Source organism: Sorex fumeus, unplaced genomic scaffold (genome assembly GCF_029834395.1).
Source record: "Sorex fumeus unplaced genomic scaffold, SorFum_2.1 ptg000019l, whole genome shotgun sequence".
Classification (NCBI taxonomy): domain Eukaryota; kingdom Metazoa; phylum Chordata; class Mammalia; order Eulipotyphla; family Soricidae; genus Sorex; species Sorex fumeus.
Window position 1 is genome coordinate 17,449,851 of NW_026606076.1, and position 27,671 is coordinate 17,477,521.

General features: G+C 47.3%; 1 protein-coding gene, 1 non-coding gene and 1 pseudogene across 2 annotated transcripts in view; 1 reads left to right on the forward strand and 2 right to left on the reverse strand.

The window, feature by feature from the left end:
* LOC130021999 (zinc finger protein 345-like) overlaps positions 1 to 27,671 on the forward strand; it is a gene marked incomplete at its 3' end in the record, with an annotated part of 128,233 nt that overhangs the window by 8,165 nt on the left and 92,397 nt on the right. The window lies entirely within an intron of this gene.
* Positions 14,862 to 14,980, reverse strand: LOC130022540 (5S ribosomal RNA). Its single transcript, XR_008792272.1, has one exon. It is a non-coding gene; the product is annotated as a 5S ribosomal RNA (ribosomal RNA).
* Positions 19,319 to 19,413, reverse strand: LOC130022556 (uncharacterized; annotated as a pseudogene).

Below are 27,671 nucleotides of genomic sequence, written 5' to 3' on the forward strand. Positions count from 1 at the left end.
TTTGGCATATCAAAAACACAATGAATAGCTTGCCAGGCTCTTCCGTGCTGGAGGAATACTCTTAGGTAGCTTGCCAGTCTTTCCGAGAGGGATGATGGTTCACCATGTTGAACAAGACCATCCATGGTAACTCACAGTTCCAGAAGGCAGAATCTAAGCGTTGCACATGGGAGTCTCCCAGTGGACGATTCCACAACAAAATAGACCACATCATATTCAATCGACGGTTTTGCCTGACCGATGTCGCTGTTGTCCCAAAATTCCGAACAGGATCGGACCACCGTCTCCGTGCAGAATTCTACTTCACAGAGCGGGGAGAAAGGGCTTCAAAGTTTAAAAAGAGAACTCCCATAATGACCACCAACTGGGAGCTCTTTGGCATTATTACTGCAACATGGGAAGATGCCATTGTTGACAACATTGATGAAGTATACGATCGACTGGTACAGCACCTCCATGAATGTGCGAGGAACGCCACGAGAGAGATAGCCACAAAAAAAGTCTGTCTTCGAAAACTCTTGATCTTATTCGCGAGCGTGGCTTGGCGCATGACTCAGGCAACCGCAAGCTAATGTCCGAGCTTGCAAAGCAGTGCAGAGATGCGATCAAGGAAGACCTCAAAGAGAGAAGAGCAGAAGTGCTGGTAGATGCGGCAGAAGCCGGGAAAAGTATTCGTAATGCCCGCCTGTCCTTTGCCAACTACAAGATCAAGATGACTGCCCTCTGACATCCTGATGGATCGATCACATCCTCCAGAATGGCAGTGGAGAAGATTATCCATGACTTCTACTCAAATCTCTTCGATAGCCATGTCCACTTGCCGACATACCAAATTCCACAAGATGGATATGTCATTCCCAACATTCTTCCGAAATCCGACACGCCATTTCGTCAGTAAAGAAACAAACAGCACCCGGCCCAGACAAGGTCAGACCTGAACACCTGAAGAACCTGCCGTCAGTACTCATCAATACACTGGCTCGGCTCTTCACACGCTACCTGTCTGAATGCAAGGTTCCGTCTCAATGGAAAACCAGCAGGACCGTACTACTGTTCAAGAAGGGAGATATCCATGACATTGGCAAATATCGCCCGATCTGCCTATTGTCTGTCATCTACAAGTTGTTCACTTGAGTCATCCTAAATAGGATTGGCAGAACACTAGATGAAGGACAACCATGCGAGCAAGCCGGGTTCCGCAAAGGATTCATCGACTATATCCACACGATAACCAAGCTCATCGAGGTTTCTCGAGAGTTCAAGCTCTGTTTAACGTTCATTGATTTAAAGAAGGCCTTTGATTCTGTTGAGAGGGAAGCGGTCATTGAAGCACTAGCCAATCAGGGCATTCAAGCCCAATACATCAAGATCCTCCGTGAGCTGTATTGCGGATTCACTACCAGGATCTCACCATTCTACAAAGAAGTAATCATTGATGTCAAGAGAGGGGTTCGGCAGGGTGATATCATTTCACTGAAACTCTTCAGTGCCACCCTCAAGAACATCATGCGAAGATTGGAATGGGAAGGAATGGGAGTGAATATATATGGTCGGCAACTACACCACCTTCGCTTTGCTGATGACATTATTTTAATAACACCAAACATCATCCAAGTGGCACAAATGCTGGCCGACTTTGACCGTGAGTGTGGAAAGGTAGGACTACAGCTGAATCTTACGAAGACAATGTTTATGAGAAACAGCCTCGTTCCTGACGCCCCATTCGCTCTCAACGGAACAGCCATCTCCGAATGCAACAGCTATGTGTACCTAGGTTGAGAAGTCAACATGACAAATGACCTGGCACCCGAGCTATGCAGGAGGAAGAGAGCGGCTTGGAACGCCTTCAAGAACGTCTAAGAAATAGCGAAGAGGATGAAGAACCTCTGGCTCCAAGCACATCTCTTTGATTCCACTGTTCTTCCTGCATTAGCATATGCCTCAGAGGCCTGTGCCCTACGCAAACAGGATGAGAACGCGATTCGGGTCTCCCAAAGAGGAATTGAAAGAGCTATGCTTGGAATATCACGTTTCACTCAAATGAGAGAAAGAATCTGGAGTTCCGACATTCGTCGACGATCAAGAATCAGGGACGATGTCTCATTTGCCAAGGTGTCAAAAATCAGATGGGATGGTCATGTAATGAGATTTAGAGATGACCGCTGGACTAGAGCTGTTACAGACTGGATTCCATGGGATGTCAAAAGACCGCGTGGCCGCCCACCTACCAGATGGTCAGACTTTTTCATCAAGATCATGAACGATCGGTTTGAGGCTCTTCATGTTTCCAGAGTGAACAGATGCCATTGGGCTACACTAGCACGCGACAGGGACAAATGAAGGCGTTACTGGCTCCCACTCGAGCAAATCGACGACTAATGGGAAGTTAAGTTAAGTGATTAAGTGAACTCTGTGTATAGCTTTATTCTGGGATTGGTCCTTATGCTAGGTTTCATTTTTCAGATAATATTTTTTATTTGGGGGCCACACCTTGCACAACATAGGGGTTACTCTTACTCAATATTTGGGATGCCAGGGATGGAGATCAAGTTGACCAAGTCCAGTACAATGTACTGTTCCCACCTGATCCATACTTTGCAGTTGAAAACGTATGTTTCTGAAGCCTCCACATGGAAAATTCCTTGCAGGTAGGTGTCCACTGCTTGCGTGTTGTCAGAGCATAGAGCGTTGAATCTATAGTGTTCTAGATACTCTTAGCAGTCTTTTTCACCTGTTCCAGTTTCTCTCCAACTCTCTGGTAGCTGCTCTCAGGGTTGTTCTGTTCCTCTCCAGGGCTGGCTTCAGAGTCAGTTTTCACTACCATCTGGATTATTACTTCCCTGAGAAACTCACTGTCCCCACCTGCTACCTACGTGCCAGTTAGTGGAACAACCTGCTTCATTTTTCTTGATGGACATGTGCGTGAGGGCATTGGTTCAATGTTTGACTGACCAGTGCAGGATCAGGGTACTTCTTACCCCCTAGAGTCCCATGGTATTACTGGCCTCCCCAGCAGTTGCCTCCTCCTCCTTTTTGTGAGCCCTGCCTCGTGCAGCACAGGATCTACTGGGTGTCCCGAAAGGATCTCTCCTCACCTGGAGCCTGGCCCTTTAAGGGTGCAGGTGGAAACAGAAGTGACGCACAGACAGGGCCTTCTGGGTACCTGTGTTCTTGCTGACAGAGATGGTTCAGTCAGTCCTACTATTGTTATGTAGGTGAAGAACGGGCTAGAACTGGCTGGAAGCAGGTCTTTAAGGCCGATTTTGGGGCAGGACGGGGGCGACTCTCTGTCTCTGCACTGTGAGCGACGCGCTAGCGTAGGGGGCCCTTTTGCGCTGGTTTCTCACTTGTTCTTCGACTTCCAGGTGTTCCTGAGGCATGGCGGAGGCTTTAGGGGATGCGGAGTTTTGGGGGGCACGTTGGGGGCTGTACTGCGGCACAAGTGTTGCGGGTGTGAGTACATGGTCCCGGGGGGGGCTGCTGAGGCCACGATGGTCTCTAGCTCCATGATGGGGCAGCGGCTGGTGGGCGGGTGGTGGGAGGGGCTGAGCTTGGGGCTGAGCACGGGGGTGAGGGACCTGCACAGGGTGGCTTGGCTGTCCTGACCCTCCTGGCAGTCCCATGTTGAAGCCTTGGCCCTAATCTTGTAGCTGTAGAATCTCCAGTTTGAAGGGCAGAGCCGCAAACCCCCCTCACTTCCCCTCCCCAGATGGCAAGGGTTGCCTTGCTGTTCATCATTTTCATTGCCGCCATGTTGGTCCGTAACATTCGGGAGCAGTGGACCTGTAGGTGACTGGGGTTTGCCAGTGATCATTTCTCTTGGGGCTATTTTTTGTTTTGGGGGTTCTTAGGGGGGTCTGGGGGGAGGGGGCTTCCCCTGAGATGCTCAGGGCTTCCTCTGGCTCTGGGCTCAAGTATGATTCTGCTGGCGTTGCTGCGGGACATAGGTTCACTGTCAAGGCAAGTCCCCTACAGACTTCATTGTCTGTCCAACCACAATATTGGTGGTTTTTTTTTTTTTTTTTTTAGATCACGAGTTTCATCTCCCTCATGTCAAATTGCAAAGCACCATCCACTCTTCATCTCTTCCTGAGCAGGTGACCCGTAGCTATTGGGATAAATACTGAGGGTAAAGAATTTTTTGTTGTTTTTTTTTTTAATTTTTCCCTTTTTTTTGAAGGAAGTTACTTGTTTATTTTTGTATTTCTGTGTGGAGGACTTTGTACAGGACTTCTGGTAGTTTTGGAAGAAATTTATGTAGGAAGGGGCGAACCAAAAGTACAGCGAATACTTGTGTTGCACACAGTCAACTTGGGTTTGTTCCCCTGTATCCTAGTGATCCCCATAGCTTCCAGAAGTGAAACACTGAGTGTAGAGTTAGGAATACCGCCTGAGCAATGCTTGTTCTGGCTCAAAGAAAAAAGCAACACATACACACTTTTACACACAGGAAACATGTGATTGTAAGAAAAGAGAATAATAAAGATGCTGGGAAACTATGGAAATGCCAGAAAATAGAGATTTCAGAACCCACTCTTTTAGTATTTAAATGTTCCTCACTAGTTTGTCTTTGCACATGATTTTTGTTTGTTTGTTTGCTTTGCTTCCTTAGAGTTGTCCTGTTGTTGCTGTAGTTCTGGCCACTGCCTGTAGTGCTTTGCCCTTACTTCTGACTCAACTCAGGGGTCACTGCAGCCAGGGCCCAGGGTGGCCAAGTATCATACTTGGGTCAGCTGAATGTAAGACCACTCCACCCCCATAATAGAATATTTACATTATAAGTAGTCTTGAGAACTTCCAAATGTCAAGCACAGTTTGTAGTATGGTCCTTAGTAAATAAATGCCTTGGTTATTTGGATTTATTTTCTATAAACCTGGGTGATTGCACCATTTTCAAATATATTCCTGAACAACAGGAGTGATCATAGGATGAGACTCACACAAATGTGCTTATGCAGGATTAGAGTAAATCAGGACTCAGATGGGCCGAGGTCCAGTGAGACAGAGCATGGCTGTGCCTCAGGCTCATCTGGACCCAGAAGTGACCTTGTTCCCATGGACAGAGTGCACAGGCGCATGTCATTGTTCACCCTGCAAGAGAGTGGCTGAAGGTTTGTCTACCCTACATCCCAGTCTTTCCCAATGGCAGAGCCACATTCCAGGCTGTAGTTCCCATGGGCAGCACTGCTGCCTGCCTGCAGGGGGTGCTGGTACTCAGGAACTCCTGAGGCACCTGGCTGGGCCTCTAGGAAATTTTCTGTGCTCCATGGAGGAATCTGAGGATCATAGAAGGCTGCCATTTCCACTGCCTTCACCTCATCCTGATTACTTCCTCACACAACTCAATGTCTGGTGCCTTGCACTAACCTGCCTGTTTGACCTTGAATCAACCCACATGTGTTTTTCCTGATGGACTGTGTGTGAGAGCATTGTTTCAATGTTTTACTGACCAGTGCAGTATCAGGAGTCCTGCCCTTATCCCAAGGCCCCCACTGTATGAGCAAACACTCTAGCAGCTGCCTCTCCACTCCTTTATCCAGTTCATCCCCCTTGTAGCACGAATTCACCTGGGTGGGCACAGATGGTCTCTGCATCTGGACCATGGCTCTTTAAGGCTCCTGGCAGAAGCAGAAATGATGTCATAGACGGACCATTCAGAAATCCTTCCTGTGCTAGGTGTGGTTGCCTGGCTCTGGCCGCCATTTGGTCTCCTGGGTAGAGGAGGAACTGGCGCCTGGCATGACAGGGAAACTGTGAGGCTGATTTTGTGGCAGAACGCAAGTGGCCTCAGGTGAGCGCCCCACGTCTTGGCACTGTGAGTGGTGGGGCTGCGTCAAATTGGGGGGTGCTTCCGCGCTTGTTTTCCACTGTTCTGAATGCACAGGCGGTTCCTGTTGTGAGGTAAGGTGAAAGCTTTCCGGGGACCCAGCGGCTTTGGATGATGCAGTGGGGGCTGTGCCAGGCACATGGGTCGCAGGTGTGAACAAGTGATCTTGGGGGTTCCCCTTGGCCAGGATCTCCTCCAGTTCCTGGAAGGGTCAAAGGCCGGTGGGTCTGGGGCTGCAGGACCTGCAAAGGGTGGGGCTTAGCCCTCCTGAACCTGCCAGCACCTGACTCTTCTTGGCCCTGTCCGAAGCCTTTGGCCCTGGCATCCTTAGTGTGGCACCTTCAGATTCACTTAGAAGGGAAGAGCCCCAGCCCCACTGCAGCAGAGACCCAGTTGTCCTTTGTTCTTTGTTTGACTGCCCTGATGGGGTGGGGCCACTACGTGTCTTTGTCCTTACAGGAGCATGAGGTTTGCAAATGAAACTTTTTCATTATTATTATTTCTGTTCGGCTCATGTACCACATCTGGAGGTGATCAGGGTTCACTTTCGGTAAAGTTTCGTTTTCCTTTTTTAAGAAAAATAGTTGATTTCCGGGGAGGGGGTGTTGTTGGGTAAGCTTTGTTCAGGGTGACTCCTGATGTGTATAATTCACTTAGAAAGGGCCAGAGCAATAGTACAAAAAGTAGGGTACTTTTCTTGCAAGCAGCCAACCCAAGTCTTTCTATTTGTCCTTGAGTTAATTCCTCCAAAGAATTGTCTCTGTTGAAACGCTTGACCTCTGTCAATGGTGAATCACAATACGTGCAGTTCTGTACCTCAGATGTCCTCAGATGTTCTCTAAGTATGCTATTTGGTTCTGAATTAAAGGGTGACTATGCACTATCCATTGGCCATCAGTTGTTTTGGTCCATGTGTCTTTATTTCTTTGGAGAGAAGAACACCCAACGTGTTACCATGTGACCTACCAACTCACTATTCTTTACATCGACCTTGTGTGCGCACCTCAGAATTCACACTTGAGTAATTTTCATTGTTGTTGTTTTGATTCATTAGCGTTACCTTTTGAAGTTGAATTTGAAGTTGTTTTTGGTAAACACCCTTCATTGTCCTTGGCTTATTCCTGCCTCTGAACTCAGGGACCATTTCCTATAAGGGTCAGGGTCCCATATATGTTCTATTATATTGAACCTGGGTCAGCCAAGTGCAAGGTGAATGTCTTACCCGCAGTATTACCATTCCAGGCCCCAAGATATAATATTCATGATTTAAAAGTAGACTCACTCTAGAAATTCCATTTGTTAGACACATGTAACATCATGGTTCATAGTAAAAACCCTGGTTATTTGAATAGTTTTGTGATACAACACACTGTTTACTTGGTTTTCAGATTGATTCTTGCAAAATAGGATCAAGTGCTGTATGAGGCTCATGTGCTGATTGGTTGATTAGAGTAAATCACGACCAGGATGGGTCCAGGTCCAGAGGGTCAGAGAGGGACATTCTGGGCCTACAGGAGCCCAGAAGTAACCTTTGTTCCTGGAAGCGAGTGCCTAGGCCCATGTCCCATCCACTCTGCAAGAGGGCAGCTGAAGGTTTGTTCACCCTGAGTCCCTGTGGCTACTCCCACAGCAGAGCCAATAACCATGCTGTGGTCACTGGGGCATGCAGGGGCTGCTTCTGCGAGGGAGTTCCTGGCCTCAGAGTTAGTCTCTGACCTTAGGGACCTTCCTGTGTTGTTAACATGGTAGAGTCCCGGGGCTTGGGCAGCAGTGCGGTTTCCTCCCCTGCAGACCTCAACTGCTCTTGTCCAGACAGGCAGCCGGGTCACAACCCACTTCTCTGTCCCCTGAAAGATAGGAACATCAGGCAGTGTCTCCCCATGGATAGTTCTGTGAGCCAGTGTCCAAACATCCGACTGGTCACTACCTTTCTGGCTCCAATTCAGGGACTTCTGGTCAGGTGGGGGCAAGGGCTGGTTTTGCTCCTCTCTGTTGCCCACGACTCAGGTCCTTGCACGGAGCCTCCTGTTGGTCCACAGGAAAAACAGGCAGGGGATGGTGATCTGGCCTCTGCCACAACATCTTCAGGCAGGAGAGTGAGAAGATGACGCAGTGCAGTGACATGTAGCACAAGCTTTCCAGGCCGATAGACTCTGATTGTTTCAGGAAGGTGACGGGGGATCTGGCTCATGGCCTGATTGATCATCTCTCTGTTTGAAGCCACTGTTCTGTTTTTTTTTTCTGTTAATTTGAATGGGCCACATTAATGGTGCTCAAAGGTCAGTCCTCACAGGAGTGGGGGACTGAACATATGGAGTACCAGGGGTCCAACACCATTAGACTTATTTGTTTGGTTTTTTTGAAAGATGTTGAAGGGGAGGGGCCATACCCAGGGATTCTCAGGTTATTTCTGGTTCTGTACGAAGGATTTCCATCTGCCAGTGCTCGAGGAACCATAAGGGATGGCAGCATTTTCTACATCTATTGATATTGCAAGTTTGTTTGCTCATCAATTTTAATCCTAAAATTTTATTAGCAGTTGGGGATTTTTCTCTTTAGTAAATTAAATACATGCACACATACATACATAACCACCTCTCACTCTGGACTGGCAAGGTTCAACATTTTCTCAGTCGTTGCTCAGATTCTGGCTTGGACCTGAGGCCCTATTTTGGAGGGTTTTATGGCAGACATCAACCATAATGTTGCCGAGAATCATTGTACATCAACAATCAGGCAATTCTTCATTCTTCCCACTTTTCTGTCTTATGCCTGAGGGAGCTGTGGTCAGGCCCTACACCATAGTATGGGATGGGATTGCCTCACTCCTGTTCCCTGTGTATGTCGTTTCAGGACTTGGTGACCTTCCTCGATGTGGCTGTGAGCTTCACCCTGGAGGAATGGACGGGACTCAGTATGCTAAATATGTAGGTTACAAGTGAGCCCCAATTTGCTGGAGTATCTCCCCAGTTGTGGGCCTTATTTATTATGAGTCCAACTTAATTTTTTTGATTTGTTTCATTTTGGGGTCCAGCTGGTGATGCACATGGTGACTCCAGGTTCTGCACTCAGGAATCACTGCTGGTTACATCCTTGACATCCAACATGGTCCCCAGGCATGGCCAGGAGTATTTCCTCAGCCCAGCACCATGAATAAACCCTATATATTGCTGTGTGCGACTCAAAACAAACCAAATAATTTTACTTCTCTTTCCACACTTTTATCGCATTTTCCGAGGAACAATTCTTCTCCAGTGTCGAAAATGGCGTGATTAGATTGGTGCCTTCTTGTCTCAGTCAGACCAATGATGTTGTACTTGATCATTCGCGCTTTTACCATCAGGTCCTCAATGGATGTATCTGTTGCTAACACACGTGCATTGAAAGTACAGATAATCATTTTTGTCTTCCTTCGTTGTGGCAGCCTAGTTCGGCCTTGAGATTTTATCGGCCTCTTCTTTCTCATCCGTCTCAATGCTGACATATTGGTGATGCCTTCGGGGTCACAGGAATAAGACCCTTTGTAATTACTGGTTTTGACATATCAAATACAGAACGGATAGCTTGCGAGGCTCTGCTGTGCAGGCGGAATACTCTCGGTAGCTTGCCAGGCTCTCCGAGAGGGATTGAGGCTTTTGGGGCAGCCTCTTATCACCCTTGTAGGTGTTCCCATGGATCAATCCATATTTGAACCTTATCAAATATGGTACAGCAATTCTGGAAGATGGGCATTTAGTGTCTTATGATGTGTCGCACGGCCGCATGATCCGGAAAGTGTCCTGGAGCGTGGCGGTGGCTGGGTAGTGGCGGTAGTGGAGATAGTGGAGGTCTGCTGGTGAGGTATTTATCTGGCACCACTAGGGGTAGAATGGGTCTTCTGTGTGCAATCCAATCCCTGGGTGTCTGGTGGTTGGTGGAAGCAGACAGGGCAGGGTAGGGTGGGGGTCCTGACTTTAATCCCTTCGTCACCTGTGGTTGGTGGGATCAAACAGAGAATCTCTGTCCCCGGGTACATTGAGCCTGGTGTCCAAGTTCTCAGAGTTCCGCTTATCTTGTTCTGTGGGGGTTGTAACGGTTTTGCCTGACCAATGTGGCTATTGTCCCAAAATTCCAAACAGGATTGGACCACCATCTCCTTCATGCAAAGTTCTAATTCACAGAGCAGGGAGAAAGGGCTGCAGAGTTTAAGAAGAGAACTCCCAGAATGATAACCAACTGGGAGCTCTTTGGCACTATTGCAGCAACATGAAAACATGCCATTGTTGACAACATTGATGAGGAATATGATCAATGGTTCAGCACCTCCATGATTGTGCGAGGAATGCCAAGAGAGAGATAGCCACAAAAATACGCCTGTCTTCGAAAACTCTTGAGCTAATTCGCCAATATGGTTTGGCACATGCCTCAGGCAACCATATGCGAATGTCGAAGCTCGCAAAGCAGTACAGGGATGCGATCAAGGAAGACCTCAGAGAGAGATGAGCAGAAGTGCTGGTAGATGTGGCAGAAGCCGGGAAAAGCATTCATAAAGCCTGCCTGTCCTTCACCAACTACAAAACCAAGATGACTGCCCTCTGACGTCCTGGTGGATATATCACATATTCCAGAAGGGCAATGGAGAAGATTATCCATAACTTCTACTCAAATCTTTTCGATAGCCATGTCCACCTGCCGACATACCAAATTTCACAGGCTGGATATGTCGTTCCCAATGTTCTCCCTTCCGAAATCTGACACGCCATTTCGTCAGTAAAGAAATGAACAGCAACTCTCCCAGACAAAGTCAGACCTGAACACCTGAAGAACCTGCCGTCAGTACTCATCAGTACACTGGCTCGGCTCTTCACACGCTACCTGTGTGTATGCAAGGTTCTGTCCCAATGGAAAACCAGCAGGACTGTACTACTGTACAAGAAGGGGAAACATTCATGACATTGGTAACTATAGCCTGATCTGCCTATTGTCTATCATCTACAAGTTGTTCACTTGAGTCATCCTGAATAGGATTGGCAGGACACTAGATGACAAACAACCTTGCAAGCAAGCCGGGTTCTGCAAAGGATTCAGCACCATCGACCATATCCAAATGATAACCAAGCTCATTGAGGTTTTCCGGGAGTTCAAGATGCCGCTCTACCTAAGGTTCATTGATTTAAAGAAGGCCTTTGATTCTGTTGAAATGGAAGCAGTCATTGAAACCCTAGCCAATCAGGGCATTCAAACTCAATACATCAAGATCCTATGTGAGCTGTATTACGGTTTCACTACCAGGATCTCACCGTTCTACGAAGAAGTAATCATTGATGTCAAGAGAGGGGTTTGGCAGGGTGATACTATTTCACTGAAACTCTTCAGTGCCACCCTCGAGAACATCATGCGACGACTGGAATGTGAAGGAATAGGAGTGAAGATAGATGGTCGGCAACTACACTAACTCCGCTTTGCTGATGATATTGTTTAAATGACACCAAACATTAGCCAAGCAGTAAAAATGCTGGCAAACTTTGACCGTGAGTGTGGAAAGGTCGGACTACAGCTGAATCTTATGAAAACAGTGCTTATGAGAAACAGCCTCGTTCCGGCCGCCCCATTCGCTCTCAACAGAACGTCCATCTTTGAATGCAACAGGTGTGTGTACCTAGGTCATGAAGTCAACGTGACAAATGACCTGGTCTCAGAGCTGCACAGGAGGAAGAGAGCGGCTTAGAACTCCTTCAAGTGCGTCGAAGAAATAGCTAAGAGGACGAAGATTCTGTGGCTCCAGGAACATCTCTTTGATTCCACTCTTCTTCCTGCATTAACCTATGCCTCAGAGACCTGGGCCCTAGGCAAACAGGATGAGAACGCTATTCTGGTATCCCAAAGAGGAATTAAAAGAGCTATGCTTGGGATATCACATTTCACTCAAATGAGAGAAAGAATCCGGAGTTCTGACCTCTGTAGATGATCAAGAATCAGGGATGATGTCTCATATGCCAAGGTGTCAAAAATCAGATGGGCTTGTCACGTAATGAGATTTAGAGACGACCGCTGGACTAAAGCTGTTACCTAATGGATTCCACGGGATTTCAAAAGACCTCGTGGCCGCCCACCTACCAGATGGTCAGACTTCTTCATCAAGATCATGAATGATAGGTTTGAGGCTCTTCGTGTTCCTAGAGGGAACAGACGCCATTGGTCTACACTATGAAATATTCTAAGGCCCACTATGAAATATTCTTTTGCTTTTATGTTAGAAAATCATTGAGTGAGCCCATAATGAAGCTAGTTTGTGCTGAAGTCATAGTATAGTGGGGAGGGTGCTTGCCTTGCACTGGGTTTGACTAGCAGTATGCCATATGAAACCAGATATCCCTGGGTCTAGTCAAATAGAAAAGCCAAAAGGCTAGTTGTGATTGCCATGCTCCTCCCAGCGATATTCCCAATGGATCTTCCCTTTACTCTGGGCCTGTTTGGACTGTGAGAACCACAGAGATGTCATCCACCTTCTCGGCCTGTTCATCCAGGGGTCATTCGACTAATTCTTACCTGACTTGCTGTGATTTATTTCAGAAATCAAACTACAGCATCAGGATTTGGCATTGCTGCAATCTGACTTGGGAATAGGGTCACTGAATATGCGTGAGCTGGGAAGATTCACACATTCAAAATGAATATCATTATACCCAGCAGGATAGCTCAGTGGAGCAAGCATGTGACTTGAGAGGTGTGGGATGCGGGCTCTCTCCCTGCCATTACATCTGTGATCTCTGGACACTGCAAGGAGGAAATCCAGAGTCTTACCCTGGGAGTAAAAGACACTTATCCTTACTGGGTAGTGAAACTGAAAAAAATTCTATAATTTTTCATATCAATAAAGTACTTTATTTTTTTCTTCTATTGAAAGCAATCACAAGTGGTACCTAGAATAGTACCAATCTAGTTGTTACTTTTGGATCATGACAAAATTTGTTCATGACCATGCTCTTAACTTATATAACGCTTTGTTCTAGCCCATTTCGATGACAGGGTACCTCACAGCTAGCCCTGGGTCCATCCACTCCCTGATTGTGACACTGCCTTTAAGGTGCTATGAGGCTTAGGATAAGACAGCAGATACCCAGGTCTGAAGCATTATTTGGAGTCAATTAACTCCCAAGTTACAGAGTATGAACTATCTTCCTATGTGTATACAAAAAGGACATTGCTCTAAATTAACTATGCAAAGGAGAAAAGAAAAGCAGTTTTTCACTCAGATTTCTGAGGATTTAGACCTTACAAATGAACAGAGTCTGAGTAGGAGAAAAAGGTGACAGGTCAGTTGGGAAAGCAAATCACTGAGAAGGAAGTTACAGAGAAACACAGAAGAATGGGAGTGCCTAAGGTACACTGTGGTAAACCTAAGCTCCCTGTGGCAAGGGAGGTAGGACCTACCAATGTTAAACATAAAATTTTTAGAACTATATTTTCAACAGAATAGTGTAGTAGTTGGGCTGGAGCGATAGCACAGTGGGTTGGGCGTTTGCCTTGCACGTGGCCCTTGAGGCTGCTCCGAGTTTGATTCCTCCGCCCCTCTCAGAATGTCTGGCAAGCTACTGAGAGTATCTCGCCCCCACAGCCTAGCCTGGCAAGCTCCCCATGTCGTATTAGATATGCCAAACGCAGTAACAACAAGTCGCATGATGGAGACATTATTGGTCCTGCTTGAGCAAATCGATGAACAATGGGAGGGCAGTGTGGTAGTGGGAAGATATGGGAAGTTGAAGATAGGGGAGGTTGTGCTGCGTCCAGCCTTCTACACCATCCCAGAGCTGACTCTCGGAACCAGAGAGAAGATCGCCAGCACTAACAGGTCCTTTGAAGGCCCTTCACAGACATCCCAGGGACTTAGGATGTTGGGTCCCCACACCATCAAATCTCAAATGAACTCCAAAATTTGGAGTGTTTGTTCACACCAGCTTGCAGGCTGTTCTGCTAGCCAAAGCAGCAGCCTCCAAAGAGAAGCACAGTTGGTTGATTAGAAAAAAGCACATCCTGATGCCCCTGTCCTTTTCATAAGCACCCACAAAATTAAATTCACCAGAATCACATCCTGGTACCCCGTAAATTTATATAAGCATAGGGAGGCAAGCATAGTTACCGAAACAAAGAAAAGCGAATACACACACATAAAAAAAATCAGCTATTGATCTTTACCATCTCACTTTGGGGGGACCCTAGCCTATTTGCACTCTGTGACGATCTGGCACTCTAGTGGAATGGTTACAAGAAATTGAGTAGGTTTATGGAATAACTCCGCTGAAAAGTAAACTTGTAAACTAAATAAATTTCATATTCTTAATGTAACAAGCACCAAATCATCATAGCCAAACAATAGATCAATAGATCAACATGTCTGAAAAAAAAAGACTTTCTCCTGCACAACTACTGTACAGTTATTCTTGCTCACTGGTTCAAATTTTGAAGAATTATAGCTTATTCAATCATCAAGTACTAAAATATTAAAAGACTATTTAGCTGCACAGCAGTTAAGGGACTTTCTGTTCATTTGCCTGATCCATTTAGAATCACTTCTATGTAGATTTTGAGCACTGTTTGAAGAGTTTCTGCGTATAACTCTCGAAGAATAACTGGAGAGCATCCTTTGCTCTGAACACTCACAAATACAGACACAGGAATTTTTGCGTACACAAATGTCTTCCCAGTCATCAACAGTCCCTGAGTCCCCTTCTGGGCTACCCCTGATCCCTTTCTGAGCCATGTGATTCACTTAGTTTCTAGCTCTCTTCTATCATTGTGAAAATAAACAGTTGAAGCTACTCAAGACCTGGATTTCAGTGTGATAAAAATGAACTTGGGGACTCAGAGAGATGGTCTGGGTGGCTGTTCGCAAAGTATCTTTGTGAATTTTAGTTCCTTCGTCAAAACAAAGACTTCTGATCGACATGCTATCTGTCCAGTCCGTCACTCTCCATCTATCCCAGACCTGGCAAACATCAGATGTTCTGATCACTTGATCCTATTCCAGAAACGGGGAAAAATAAACCTTTCTGACCAGGCACAGCACCCGGTATTCCCAGGCGGTCTCCCATCCAAGTACTAACCAGGCCCGACCCTGCTTAGCTTATGAGATCAGACGAGATCGGGCGCGTTCAGGGTGGTATGGCCGTAGCTGGAGCGATAGCACAGCGGGTAGGGCGTTCGCCTTACAAGCGGCCATATTGGAGACGTCACTGGGCCCGCTCGAGCAAATCGACGATCAACGGGAGGGCCTGACCAGGCAAGTACCTGCTCAGGAATATTTGAAGCCTGGCCCTTTAAGGCTCTGGTCGCACTGATGATGACGTCACAGAATCGGGATCCTCTTTCTTGCCGCCTTAGAACTCTTGGAAGTCGGGTGGGAAGTGCTGGCGGGCTGGTTTCCGTGCGGAAGGTGAGGAGCGGGTGAGGGGGCACCCAGGCCGGGGGTCCGGGAAGGTCGGTTTCCCGCCGGTCGCCAGAGTGGTCGCTCTGAGCGCCTGAACATTCACGATCTCCGCCTTGTGGGCGGCGGGGTCGATCCGTGGCGGTGGCCCGGGGTGGCGGCCCCTCACCCGGGACACACCAAGAGCTGCTGCGGAAAGCTTTATCTTGCTTTTAAATAGATTTTGAGGGCAACAAGGTCGTTGTTACTAAGGAGAATTTATTTAGAAAGATGCATAAGGGGGGGGATCCGGCCGACTGGGTTCGATACCGGCATCCCGCACCAGCCTGGAGTGAACCCAGAGCCGGGGGCCAGTGATGGGGTGGGTTGGGGGAGGGGCAGTGCATATGTATGTGCTTGGGGCTCAGAAGCATAAGCAGCGCCTTGGATTTTCACTTGTTCCTTGTGCATTCTGTGGGTTTTGGGAGCACAGGGAGGTGGGAGCTTCTCTTTACTTTTTCTTTTTTTTAAATTTTGCTTTTTGGGTCACACCCAGCAATGCACGTTGGTTCCTCATGGCTCTCCGTTCAGCAAGCACTCCTAGTGGTGCCAGGAACCATGAGGGATGTCCAGAATTCAACCCAGGTTGGCTGCCTTCAAAACAAATGCTCATTTGTCTATGCTATCACTCACCCCCCAAGATGTAGAGCTTTAATACATCTCAGTGTTGAGGGGTGGGTCCAGAGGGGTGCATCAGGTTGTGCCATGTCGTAGTGGGTCTTGCAGCCAAATGTGCAATCTCAGCAGCAAGTAGCTCAGAGACTTCTAGAGTGTGCCCTAAACCTTCTAGTAATGCAATTTCGGATCAGTCTTGGTCACACCCTTTTATTCATTTAAATGAATTAATTATTTAATCTGGAGGTGTAAAACTGCAAGACTCAGTTACTTCTCCTCCATCTGCACTCAAGGATCATTCCTGACTGGGCTCAGGGAACCATATAGGATGCCAGGATTCAAACTTGGTTTGGCTGATTGGAAGACAGGCACCTCACCTGCTATACAATCTCTCCAATTCCTTTATAATCTTTTTATTGTAGTTTTTTGGGCCACAGCATAACTCAGGGCTCAGGGGTTACTCTTGTTTCTGTGCTCAGGCATCATTTTTAAAAGTGCTGGGGTGGGTGAGCATAGGTACTGTTACGGCTTAGCTGCTTGAAAGAAAAAGTACCCTATCAACTTACTATCTGTTTTAACCCTATATGATTATATTTCCTCAGAAAAAAGAATTTCTTCCTCACCTGTCAAGATTCCAAGCATCCATCACCGTCCATCTCTCCCAGACCAGAGTTGTACCCTGCTGTTGTTGTGAGTACTTGCAGAAAGGGGTTTTCCGGGGAACAGCGGCAATAGGTTTTAAATGTCTTACTCTTAGGGGCTGGTCAGTAGTATAGTCAGGAGGGCATTTGTCTTTCTTGCAGTGACCAGGGTTATTCCTGACACACCGTAGGGTCCACTGAGCATCAGTACGTATGAGCGCAACCCTCCCACTCCAGAATTTGTTTTGACACACAAGAATTCTTTGAACTTCTTTTTGGGTGTTGGGGTATTTCTTCTGTCTTCCCCCCCACCCCCCGTTTGCTACAAACTTGGAGATAGTCAAAGACTTTCCCCCTCAGTGTCCGTGTGTCTGGGTTGCAGGGGGAGCCATGCCATGTCCCCCAAAAGTAAAGCAAGTGCTAAGCCCTCTGAGCTCCTCTCTCTGGGTCTATCTCACTGTATGGGGAGCAGATGAGATGAGATTTGGAACCACGCCTGACAGTGCTTGACGTCTGTGCCCTCCTCAGGGGACCAGTGGGTAAGGGGTACCAGGGAAGGCCCTCTGGCTTTCATTTGGCCAGTATCTGCTTCAGTCTGGCGTATTCTCTCCTACTCCTTAATTGGAAGTTCTTAGATATGAACATTCTTGAGTCCTTTGAACAAGAGGCTGTTAGGAGAAAAGGAAGGACTTGGAGGCTCTGAGCAAAATTATGGACTTTTAACTTTCATTTAGGATAATGCATTTTTTTCCTCCGCTTTTTGGGTCACAATGGCAATGCTCAGGGCTTATTCTTGACTCTGCACTCAGCCTCTGTGCTCAGGAATCACTCCTGGCAGTGCTCGGGGAACCAAATGGGATGCCAGGGACCAAACCCAGGTCAGCTGTGTGCAAGTCAAACGCCCTGCCCACTGTACTGTCACTATGGCCCCAAGTGTAATTTTTTATCCCCTTTTCTTTTATAAAAGCATGTACCCATAGGAGTACATGCACGTGGTCAACTCGGGTTCAATTCCCAGCATCCCATATGGTCCCCTAAGCACCGCCAGGAGTAACTCCTGACTGCATGAACCAGGAGTAATCCCTGGGCATTGCCAGTTGTGACCCAAAAATAAAAAAGGTATAGAACAGCACTTCTCACTTCACTAATATTACAGGGGGAAAAAAGCCTGAACCTTTTTGTTTTGGGAAGTAGTAAAAATCCCAATAATCTAGTAGTCATATGATACTATAAATCATTTAGGTTGTTGAAAAGGCTAAGTAACGGCTTTTTACCAGGAAAGTTTGCTAATTGTAAGTTCAGTATATACCTCCATTCTAGAATGGGTCCTTATACTCTTTCAGTAACATTTTTGATTTTGGAAGCACACCTGACACTTCTGGTGGTGCTCAGGCAACCATTTGGGGTGCCAGGGATGGAACTCAAGTTGACCAAGTTCAGTGCAAGTGCTAACCCACTGTACTTGTCACTCCTGGTCCATACTCTGGGTTTGAAAATATATTTCTGAAGCCTCCCCATCGAACGTTCCTTGCCAGTGACTTTCCATTGCTCCTGTGTTGTCAGACGTAGAGCATTAACGCGTAAATTGCTCTCAGATGTCCTTAGCAGCCTTTCTTCCTGTTCTCGTATCTGTCCAGCTCTCAGGTGGCTGATCTATGTCTGGTTTGTTCCAGTTCCTCTCCAGCGCTGGCTTCCCAGTCACTGCTTCAACCCCATCTTGATTTGTTACTTTCCTAAGAAACTCACTGTCCTGTGCCCCACCCACTCCCTACTTGCCTGTTTTACCTGGATCAACCCTGTTGCACTTTTCCTGATGGCCTTGTGTATGAGAGCATTGTCTCCACACTGGACTGACCAGTAAAGCATCAGGGGACTTCTTCTTACCAGAGCTCCCACTCTGACCAGCTACTCCAGCAGGTGCCTCTCCACCCCTTTATGAGAATCCATCCGCACCCGCCACGGATTCACCTAAGGTAAAGGTAAAGGCCCTCCCGTTGATCGTCGATTTGCTCGAGCGGGCCCAGTAACGTCTCCATTGGAGAATTTGTTTTTACTGTGTCTGGCATATCCAATACTCTCGGTAGCTTGCCGGGCTCTCTGAGAGGGGCGGAGGAATCGAACTCGGGTCGGCCATGTTGGCCGCTTGTAATGCGAACGCCCTACCCGCTGTGCTATCGCTTCAGCTCACCTGGGTGGGGAAAAAGGTTTTCTACTCAAGTCGAGTCTGGCACTTTAAGGCTGCTTGCAGCACTGGAAATGACATCACAGCGGGGCCTTCCTGGTGCTTATCTTCCTGGAAACTGGGTCAGATAGTCCTTGTTCACGTGAGTAAAGGACAAAGTGGGGCCCCAGTGAGGAAGCGGGACTCTGAAGGCCGATTTTGTCTTGCTGCAGGATGGGGGTGACCTCCGGGGAGCAGCCGTGCCTCCCCAAGTCCACACTGTGAGCCTGCGGGACCGCACCAGCTCTAGGGGCCTCTTGCGCTTGTTTTTCTTGTGTTCCCCGATATCCAGGCGGTTCCTGAGGTATGTTGGAGTCTTTTGGGGGGCGCGGAGAATTGGGAGGTTCATCGGGGGCTGTAATGGGATGCCTGGGGTCGCGGGTGTTAGTGCGTGATCCAGGGGGACCGCTGTGGCCACAGTCACCTTCAGCTCCGCGTTGGAGCAACCGCGGGTTGTCGCAGGGCTGAGCGTGGGGACTGCGGGCCTTGGTGTGCAGGACCTGCTGAGGACTGGGTCTTGTGCGTCTGAACCCTCCGAGCTGACCCATGTTGGGTCCTTGCCCCAGTTTCGCTGCTGCAGTATCTCCAGATTCACTTTGAGGGGCACAGCTGCAGCCCCCCCAAAGGCTTGAGACCCTGTTGCTGTCCAGCTTTTTCATCGGCTGGAGTCGTTGGTCAGGCCAGGATGGTGGATCTGCAGGTGGCCGGGGTTTGCCAATGATAATTTCCTTTTGGGGCTACTTTTGGCGTGTGGAATGGGGGTTCTGCATTCCTGGAGATACCCTGAGGGCTTTCTCTGGCTCTAGCCTCAGATATTATTCCTGGTAGTGCTCTGGGGCCCGTGAGGATGCAGAGGATTGATTCGTGCCAGCAACGGAAGCATCCTAACAGGTTTACTGTATGTTGGAATAGGAATATCTGCCTCTTTACATCAAGTTGCAAAGTCCTTCCCAGATCCCTGGCTATCAAGGTGAGTACTGCGGGTAAAGGGTGTGTGTGTTCGTTTGTTTGTGTACTGCTGGTAAAAGTCTATGTCTGTACAAAGTTTTTGTTTATTTTTTTGGTTTTTGGGTCTCATCCAGCCGATGCTCAGGGGTTACTACTGGCTCTGTACTCAGGAAGCACTCCTTGCGGTGCTTGGGGGACCATGTGGGATGCTGGAATTGAATCCGGGTTGGATGCGTGCAAGGCAAACACCCTTCCCACTGTGCTATTGCTCCCGCCCCTGTAGAAATTTTTTTTAAAATTTTTATTTGCTTTTTGGCTCATACCCGGCGATGCAAGGGGTTACTCCTGGTTCTGTCTCAAGAATTACTCCTGTGGTACTCAGGGGACCATATGGGATGCTGGGAATCGAACCCAAGTCGACCACTTGCAAACCAAATCGCCCTACCCACTGTTCGACCACTCCAGCCCCTGATTTTTTTAAATTTTTTTTAAGAAGAGAGGGGCTCCCCTATGCAATCATAGCCCAAACTGTGGCTCTCTCATGGGGCCAGAAGGTGACACTGATGCACGGGATTTCCTGGCTTCAGAGGCCTTCCTGGCTGGGCATGTGAGCACCTTCTGTGGGATCCGGGAGGAGTCCCCAGAACAAGGCAGGCCCGAATTTTCTCTCTTTTAGCCAAGCCCAGAACTTGTGTCATGAAAGGCAACACAGATGCCAACCCATTTTTCTTCTCCTGGGGAGACTGAAGCATTAGGCAGTGTCTCCCAGGCAGGTCTTTGAGCCAGTGCGCGAGGATGTGGCTGATCAGAACTTGGGGGTTTTGCTCCTGTCCAGTGCTCACAATTCTGACTTCTCCTTCAGTTCTGATCCTCGGGAAAATCAGAGGCAGGAGAAGATGGTGAGATGCCGTCGAACACACAAACCCCAGGTAGGAGTGACAAAATGAGGTGATTCAGTGACAGGAGCTACCCAGGCTGTCTGTTAATTTCATTGTATTTGGCTTTTGTATCACAACATCTCAAAGATTACTGATGCTCAGAGATGACTCCTGACATGTCACGGGGACCATATGGGGTGCTGGGCATCAAAGGCTGGTGTCTGGGTATTTTGTTTTCTTTTCGGAGACACACGCAGTGATTCTAGGGATTATACTCTTGGCTCTGCACTCTGGCATTGCACCTGGCAGTGCATAGAGGACCCTATGGGATGGCAGGTATCACCAGCCGTACCCACTATCCCCACCCCACTCTCCTGTTACACAGTCATGCTGATTTGTTTCTTTTCGTATTTTTTTTATTTTTGTGCCACAGGGGAGATGCTCAGGGCTTCCTCTTGGCTCTGTGCTCCGAATTTCCACCTGATGTGCATCATGGGTCCACGGGTGTGCTGGCCCTGTTTGTGCTCTGGCAGCTACAGTAACTCAGGCCCCAGGATATGTGTTTCCATTATTTTGTCCTTCTCGCTCTGTAGAGCTTCTTCTGCTCTATCACACAGTCCAGCATTCATTGGCTGCTCTGTTTGCAGTTATGGGCATGTGCTGGTCCCAGGGAGACAGAGCAAAGGATCTCTGGGGCTGTCTGAGCTGTTGGCTGTCTGAGCTGTTGGTCTCCGGGGCTGTCTGAGCTCTTTGAGAGGCATTTGGGGTGGCTCTGAACCATGATCAGATTCCTACAGCCTCATATGTGCATGCACATCTTTAACTCGGTGGCTGGACATTGAGTGACCCTTCTCCCTAGAACATGGGCTGTGGGATGCAGGGGGTGTATGTTTAGTGTTTTGAGCTGAAAGCAGGGTCACTCATTTGGGTCCCACTGATTGTGTGCTCAGTTGTTACTCTCTGAAGTGCTGTTAGGAGCAGTGGTGGAATTCCCTGGAGTCAGGAGCTAGACCACCACCTTCAGGAACCTTCTAGTAGAGCATTTCTCACATTTTCATATATGCAGTTGTCTTAGAAAGAAGTTGGGACCAGTCTGTCAGGAGTTCAGGTGGAAGCTGGTTCCTCACGAGGGGACAGACCCTGAGCCCCTCTAGGGCCCTGGGATCCTGACCTCACATCCCAGGGAAAAGGGTGGGGAAAGACCCTGACTCCTGTCCCCTTTGTATGCTGGATCAGGACATGGTGACCTTCCACGACGTGGCTGTGATCTTCACCCCAGAGGAGTGGACGTGCTTAGATGCCTCTCAAAGAAAGCTCTACAAGGACGTGATGCTGGAGACCTATCAGCACCTGTGGGCCATTGGTGAGAGCAGTGCGGGGTCAACCTTGCCATGTGGGCTTCCTGTGCCGGGCCGTGACTGTGTGTCCAACAGTAGCTTTGACTGTCCTGGTGAGGACAGAGATTCAGTAGCTGTTTATCTAGTTCCTTCTCCTGGTTTTCTTGTTGGTACTCACCTGGCGATGCTCGGGGCTTTCTGTAAGCTCTGTGCATAGTAATCATTCTCTGTGGGTTTGCATGAATCTGGAGAGTTGGGGATTGACCCAGATTAGCCCCATGCATGGCAAGCTCCCCATGCGCTAAGCTATCACTTAGGTCCCTCTAAATAGTTCCTGATTCCTGCCATTGCTGAGTTCTCTGATTACTTCTTGTACTACATATAATTTCTGTGTATTTGTTTAGGTTTTACTTTTATTTGGGGGACAACCTGAATATCCTTGTCTCTGTGCTGAGGGATCACTCTGGGGGGTGTTCATGGGCCATGAGGTGCTGAGGATTGAACACGCTTGGCAGCTTAAAAAGTTGCTGTCTTAATCCTGGAACTACTGCACCAGGCCCACAACTTCAGTTAATTTATTTTTATTTATTTTTTTAAATTTTTATTAATGAAACACCATTAGGTACAGTGGTAGACTAATGAATTTTTCTGATTGGGTTTCAGTTATACAGTGATTGAGTGTCCATCCCTCCACCGTGCCCATTCTCCACCACCACTAATCCCAGTATCCCTCCCACCCCCCATCCCCTCAGCCCACCCTGCCTCTGTGGCAGGGCATTCCCTTTTATTTTGTTTTGATTTGGTTTTCGCGTTATACTTACAAATACTTTGGGATTATTTCTGGCTGAGTATTCATTATTCATCCTGTTTGTGGTCCGGGACATTGTGTGCTGCTGGGAATCAATTCTGTATGTGTGTGCAGTGTTAGTGTCCTGCTTCCTGTAATATCGCTTCCAACACAGTTCATTTATTTCTTAGGGCCTCACTCCACAAGATGCTGCTCTATTTCAGTGCTTGTGGTCACTTTCAGTGGTTCTAGGTTCATAAGGACTCAGGTTGACTCTGGACTATACAGTCAGGGATCACAGCTGATGGCTTGAGAGACCCTACTGAATGTCAGGATGAAACTTTTATTCACCCTGAACAAGGCCCTTGCATGACCTTCTGTGCTGTCTGTCTGCATCCTTTTGTGTTTGTGTTTAAAACCAACTGGGGGCTTTGATCATCTTTGGCCATCTTTGGATTTGTTAAGCTTTGGGGTTTACTGCACTCAGGTATCAGTTCACGCAGGCTTATTACATTGCATGTGATGCTGAGCCTAGAGTGACAGTACAGCGGGCATGGTGCTTGTCTTGAAAGTTCTGGACATGCATTCTATCCTCACCATTCCATGTGATCCTCAGGCACCGCCAAAGGTGATTTCCGAATACACAGTCAGGGAGAAGGCTTTAGCATCCCCAGGTAAAGATCCCAAACTAGAAAAAAAAGTACTACGTACTCTGCTGTGATCAGACCCCTGTTGTCCCTATAAGACCCGGGCTATTCTGTTTGTGGTTTTTTTCTGGGGCCCCATATTTCACTCTTAAATTAAGACCTGAATCATAGCTCTTGGATAACTCCAAATCTGGGGCATTTTAGAAGTGCAGATTCTGTTCATGCCTTTCCAGTAATTTACTCCATTTTTATAGGGACACATGGGGTTTAATTGTCATGTTTTCCTTGTCACTAATCCATGCTGCATCTCTGTTAGGTTCAGGGCATTCTGGGGTGAAGCCTGCGGTGATCTCCTGGCTGGAAGGAGTAACCTTGAGGCCGGAGAGGAGAGCCATGCATGCAGGTGAGTGTCTGAGAACCCTCCGTGGCTCAGGCCCTGGGCAGTGTGAGGGTGCCCTGAGCACGTGTTGCCCTGCTGACCCTGGTACCCTTGGGTTCCTGGATCTAGGCATCTATGCTGTATTTACGCTGCCCTTCGCTCCCACAGATTGTCTGTCATGGAATAATCTTGCACTTTACTTTCTTGGCTTTGACATTATTTTTCCTCTTCTGCCAGACCATGAAATTCTCACTCTTTGATCACCCTGCTTTTCCTTAACAGCCTGTCTGTACAGCCTATAATGTCGCTGTACCTTCAAAAATTTTTTTGCCTTTTTTCTTTAGTTAATAAGCGAGTAAATTATAAAGCTATTTTGGCTCTAAGTGATAATAATGCAGGAAATGTGCTTGTCTTGCACACTGTCCACCTGGTTCAATAACTAGCATCCCATATAGTTCCCTGAGCATCACTGTCAATGTTCAACAGACAAAACCCCAAAAACTGTCTTTTAGGTTTGTCCAGCTTTTCCACAGCAATCCAACCCATGGACCTTCCCTTTTCTTTGGGATTCTTTGGACTGTGAGAACCATAGAGATGTCCTCAAGCTGTACTACGTGGTTAAGGATTTTACATTTGATGAATTCTTACGTTGTGTATTGTGTTTGGTTTCAGAACTCAAAGCATGTCTTCAGGATTTTGGAACTCAGTCACCGAGTATGAGTGAGCCGGTAAGATTTGCAAGTTTAGAATCAGTATTATAATACTAATGGAAAATGTCAGTGAACCAGCATGTTATTTTTAAAGTGCAGGACTGGGAATGGCCGGAAGAAAATGCAGAGTATGATGCTTGAGGTCGAGGACCCTTATCTTCACTGGGTGCTGGCATCTCTGCTCAAAACCTAAAGTAAATTGTAATATGTTTCATGTAAATGCCGTGGTTTTTCATTTGATTGAAGGTAAAGGTAAAGGTAAAGGCCCTCCCGTTGATCGTCGATTTGCTCGAGTGGGCCCAGTAACGTCTCCATTGGAGACTTTGTTGTTACTGTGTCTGGCATATCGAATACTCTCGGTAGCTTGCCGGGCTCTCCGAGAGGGGCGGAGGAATCGAACTCGGGTCGGCCATGTTGGCCGCTTGTAAGGCGAACGCCCTACCCGCTGTGCAATGGTAACCATGAAAAGAGCTTGTTTTTTAAACTGATTCAACCACATTGCTCCATGTGTTTCCCAGAGACCTACAGGGAATAATCCCTGAGCACTATATGGCGTGTCCCCGCCCCCAAATTAAAAGCAAAATACAAAACAGAAAAATTCATTGATCCTGAAAAGAATCTGCCTGTGGTGAGATGTTTTCAGTGGCCCCTGTGGTCCGCCTCAGCAGTGTGGGATGCAACATTTCTTTACAAATGCTTTCTGTGCTCTACTCCACAGTGAGCTAGAACTGAACCCAGAGTTCAGTGTGTTTTATTTTTCTCTTGAATCTGGTGCATCAGTTTTCTGCGGAGGGAGGTAATTTTGCCTGTTCATTGAATTGAAAAAAATATTTAACAAATTAATGGCTCCTCATTCATCAATTTTCCATGTGTGTCTTACAGGAACATTAGGTTAGTCCATGTTAATGCCATCCACATTTCTGGAATTGCATTGGTGTGTTGCACATGTTAGAAGTCAATCTGCAGGTATCAATTTCTTTTGATGTAGAGACTCTTAAGGCATAGAACGATAATTGGAATCCTCTGTTGTTCTACAGGGAAGCAGCCAGCCCGAGTGGAATGTCTCTGACCCTTCACACTGTGCAAAAGTTTCGAGTGTGCATTTGTGCCCTCAGCCACACGGGAATGCCAAGGCAAGCAGGATAGCCTCTGAGGGTGATCAGAATGGAGAGAGCAACCTCACTCTGAAGAATCCCTACCCGGGGAAAAGTTTCACACAGTCTGTTGTTCTCAGTCAATGTACACAAACCCCAACATTGGGGCAGACCCTTGAATGTGGGAGAGGAGCACTGTTTACAGCGAGTCCTCCACACCGAAAGGCCCACAAGCAAAGTCACCGTGGGTTCACCCTGTCCAAGAATAAGAAATGTGGGGTAGCTTCCCTGTGTTTCCAGGACCGTGATGTTCCCTTAGAAACCCACAGTGGACAGAATCCCCAAGAGTGTCATCAGCAAGGTCGTGGTCTGAATCCGGCATCACCCCAATGTGATGACATGAACATCCACAAAGGAGGGAAACCACATACATGTAAGGACTGTGTGAAGGCCTTCACTCGACCCTCAGACCTCTTAAAACATTGTAGAATCCATACTGGAAATAAAGCGTATGTGTGTGAGCAATGTGGGAAGGTCTTTGGTTATTCCTCACACCTTTCTAGACACAGGAAAATTCATATAGGAGAGAAACCTCATAAATATAAGACACGTGGAAAGACCTTCACTCGATCGTCAACCCTTACTGGGCATATGAAAACTCATACTGAAGAGAAGCCTTATATTTGTACGGAATGTGGGAAGGCCTTTAGTTATTCCTCAACCCTTTCTCGGCATAGGAGAATTCACAATGGAGTGAAGCCTTATGGATGTAAGGTATGTGGCAAGGCCTTTGTTTATTCCTCAAGACTTACCTGTCATATGAGAATTCACACTGGAGAGAGACCATATGTTTGTAATGAATGTGGGAAGGCCTTTGTTGTATCCTCAGGCCTTACTCGACATATGAGAATTCACAATGGAGAGAAGCCTTATGGATGTAAGGTATGTGGAAAGACCTTTGTTTATTCCTCAAGCCTCAATATGCATATGAGAATTCACAGTGGAGAAAAGCCTTATAGATGTAAGGTATGTGGAAAGGCCTTTGTGGAATCCACAACTCTTATTCGGCATATGCGAAAGCACACTGGAGAGAGACCTTATGTTTGTAAGGAGTGTGGGAAGGCCTTTGTTTCTGCCTCAAACCGTAATTGTCATGTGAGAATTCACACTGGAGAGAGACCATTTGTTTGTAAGGAATGTGGGAGGGCCTTCCGTCTGGCCTCCGGCCTATATGTACATAGGGCAGTTCACACTGGGGTGAAATCTTATATATGTCAAGAATGTGGGAAAGCCTTTGTGTTTCTTTCTGGTCTTAGGAAACATCGTAAAATTCATACTAAATAACTCAATGCCGTAATAACAATTTTTAATGTCAAAACAGGCCCCTTTGGGAAAGTCTGTTTTCTTTGTACCATGGGATGCTGTGCCACAAAAGTGAAGCCAGGGAGGTAATAATCCTGTCTATGTGTAACAAACTTTCTGTGATGTCAGTCTATAAGGGAAAATCTATGCCAGGGTCCCCGAATTTGAACTTGATGTGTACGTTAACATGTACTTTTCAGATTTCTCCTGAAAGCTAATAGGAATGTGAATAAATATGCAAAAAAATCCCCTTTGCTCAGGGCTGTCAAGATCAAGAGTGGCCGAGATTAGTACCAGGAATTTTGCTGCATGGCTTGGCGACCAGCCACACATGCTAGGGGAAAAGGCAGCCCAGGTAGAGAAGGGAGCACCAAATAAAGGGTAATGGGAGGATCGTCCCAGGATGGGAGAAGCATGCTGAAAGTAGACTATAGACCAAACATGATTGCCACTCAATGCCTCTTTTGCAAACCACAATACCTAAAAGGAGAGAGAGAGCAAAGGGGAATGCCCATACAAAGAGGCAGGGTGGGTTGAGGGGGTGGGGGTTGGGAGGGATACAGGGATCCGTGGTGGTGGGAAATGGGCACTGGTTGAGGGATGGGTATTTGGTCATTGTATACTTGAAACCCAAGCACAAAAATTTGTATGTCTACAACTGTACCTCATGATGTCTCACTACTTACAATTAAAAAATAAAAGAATGAATAAAAAGGCAAAATAAAATCACTTCACTCAGGGCTGTCAAGGCTCACCACTGTCTTATTCTTTGTTGTGACTCTG